This window comes from Schistocerca gregaria, unplaced genomic scaffold (assembly GCF_023897955.1).
Source record: "Schistocerca gregaria isolate iqSchGreg1 unplaced genomic scaffold, iqSchGreg1.2 ptg000174l, whole genome shotgun sequence".
In the NCBI taxonomy this organism is placed as follows: Eukaryota; Metazoa; Arthropoda; class Insecta; order Orthoptera; family Acrididae; genus Schistocerca; species Schistocerca gregaria.
Genome location: NW_026061726.1, coordinates 5,835,271 through 5,838,502, shown reverse-complemented (window position 1 = coordinate 5,838,502; position 3,232 = coordinate 5,835,271).

Below are 3,232 nucleotides of genomic sequence, written 5' to 3'. Positions count from 1 at the left end.
AGGAAAGTGGGAATGGTGACTGTTGTATTCAATCCCGATGCAATTTCTGTGTTTCATTAACACCCTGATAGTCCACAGATTAACGATTGCCTCCAGATGTGCATCGGAAAGTACTACTGGTCTTCGTGGGAACGATCAAAGAATAGACTGATTGAGACATTACTCCCATGGAGGAAAGTGCGCATGGTAACTGTTGTATTCTATCACGATGCAATTTCTGTGTTTCATCAACACTTTGAAGGTCCACAGATTACAGAATGCCTCCAGATGTGCATCGGAAACTACTACTGATCTTCGAGGGAACGATCAAAACATAGACTGTTTGAGACATTACTCGCATAGAGGAAAGTGCGCATGGTGACTTTTGTATTCAATCCCGATGCAATTTCTGTGTTTCATCAACACTCTGATAGTCCACAGATTACAGAATGGCCCCAGATGTGCATCGGAAACTCATACAGGTCTTCCAGGGAACGATCAAAGCGTAGACTGTTTGAGACATTACTCCCGTGGAGGAAATTGCGCATGGTGACTGTTGTATTCAATGCCGATGCGATTTCTGTGTTTCATCAACACTCTGATAGTCCACAGTTACAGAATGCCTCCAGATGTGCATCGGAAACTACTACTGGTCTTCCAGGGAACGATCAAACTGTAGACTGTTTGTGACATTACTCGCACAGAGGAAAGTGCGCATGGTAACTGTTGTATTCAATCCCGATGCAATTTGTGTGTTTCATCAACACTCTGATAGTCCACAGATTACAGAATGCCTCCAGATGTGCATCAGAAACTACTACTGGTCTTACAGGGAACGATCAAAGCGTAGTCTGTTTGTGATATTACTCCCATGGAGGAAAGTCCGCATGGTGACTGTGGTATTCAATTCCGATGCAATTTCAGTGTTCATCAGCACTCTCATAGTCCACAGTTTACGGAATGCCTCCAAATGTGCATCGGAAACTACTACTAGTCTTCCAGGGAACGATCAAAGCGTAAACAGTTTGAGACATTACTCCCATGGAGGAAAGTGCGCATGGTGACTGTTGTATTCAATCCCGATGCAATTTCTGTGTTTCATCAACACTTTGAACGTCCACAGATTACAGAATGAGTCAAGATGTGCATCGGAAACTACTACTGGTCTTCCAGGGGACGATCAAAGTGTAGACTGTTTGCGACATTACTCCCATGGAGGAAAATGTGCATGGTGTCTGTTTTTTCTACTCAATCCCGAAGCTTTTTCTGTGTTTCATCAACACTCAGATAGTCCACAGATTACGGAATGCCTCCAGATGTGCATCGGACTCTACAACTTTTCTTCCAGACAACGATCAAGGCGTAGACTGTTTGAGAATTACTCCCATGGAGGAAAGTGGTCATCGTGACTGTTGTATTCAATCCCGATGCAATTTCTGTGTTTCATCAACACTTTGAATGTCCACAGATTACAGAATGGCTCCAGATGTGCATCGGAAACTACTACTGGTCTTCCAGGGAACGATCAAAGCGTAGAATGTTTGAGACATTACTCCTGTGGAGGAAAGTGCAAATGGTGACAGTTGTATTCAATCCCGATGCAATTTCAGTGTTTCATCAACACTCTGATAGTGCACTGATTACAGTATGATACCAGATGTGCATCGGAAACAACTACTGGTCTTCCAGGGAACGATCAACGTGTAGACTGTTGAGACTTTACTCCCGTGGAGGAAAGTGCGCATGGCGACTGTTGTATTGAATCCCGATGCAATTTCTGTGTTTCATCAACACTCTGATAGTCCGCAGATTACAGAATGCCTCCAGATGTGCATCGGAAAGAACTACTGGTCTTCTAGGGAACGATCAAAGCGTAGACTGTTTGAGACATTACTCCCATGGAGGAAAGTGCGAATGGTGACTGTTGTATTAAATTCCGATGCAATTTCTGTGTTTCATCAACACTCTGATAGTCCACAGATTACAGATTGCCTCCAGATGTGCATCGGAAACTACTACTGGTCTTCGTGGGAACGATCAAAAAATAGACTGATTGAGACATTACTCCCATGGAGGAAAGTGCGCATGGTGACTGTTGTTTTCAATCACGATGCAATTTCTGTGTTTCATCAACACTTTGAAGGACCACAGATTACAGAATGCCTCCAGATGTGCAACGCAAACTACTACTGGTCTTCGAGGGAACGATCACAGCATAGACTGTTTGAGACAATACTCCCATGGAAGAAAGTGCGCATGGTGACTATTGTATTCAATCCCGATGCAATTTCTGTGTTTCATCAACTCTCTGATAGTCCACAGGTTACAGAATGGCTCCAGATGTGCATCGGAAACTCATACTGGTCTTACAGGGAACGATCAAACTGTAGACTGTTTGAGACATTACTTGCACGGAGGAAAGTGCGCATGGTGACTATTGTATTCAATCCCGATGCAATTTCTGTGTTTCATCAACACTCTGATAGTCCACAGATTACAGAATGCCTCCAGATGTGCATCGGAAACTACTACTGTTCTTCCAGGGAACGATCAAAGCGTAGACTGTTTGAGACATTACTCCCTTGGAGGAAAGTGGCATGGTTACTGTTGTATTCAATCCCGATGCAATTTCTGTGTTTCATCAACACTCTGATAGTCCACAGATTACAGAATGCCTCCAGATGTGCATCGGAAACTACTACTGTTCTTCCAGGGAACGATCAAAGCGTAGACTGTTTGAGACATTACTCCCATGGAGGAAAGTGGCACGGTGACTGTTGTATTCCATCCCGATGCAATTTCTGTGTTTCATCAACACTCAGATAGTTCACAGATTACAGAATGCCTCCAGATGTGCATCGGAAACTACTACTTTTCTTCCAGACAACGATCAAGGCGTAGACTGTTGAGAATTACTCCCATGAAGGAAAGTGGTCATGGTGACTGTTGTATTCAATCCCGATGCAATTTCTGTGTTTCATCAAACCTCTGATAGTCCACAGATTACAGAATGGCTCCAGATGTGCATCGGAGACTCATACCGGTCCTCCAGGGAACGATCAAAGCGTAGACTGTTTGAGACATTACTCCCATGAAGGAAAGTGGCATGGTGACTGTTGTATTCAATCCCGACGCAATTTCGGTGTTTCATCAACACCTGTATAGACCACAGATTACAGAATGCCTCCAGATGTGCATCGGAAACTACTACTGGTCCTCAGGGAACGATCAAATCGATGACAGTTTGAGACAT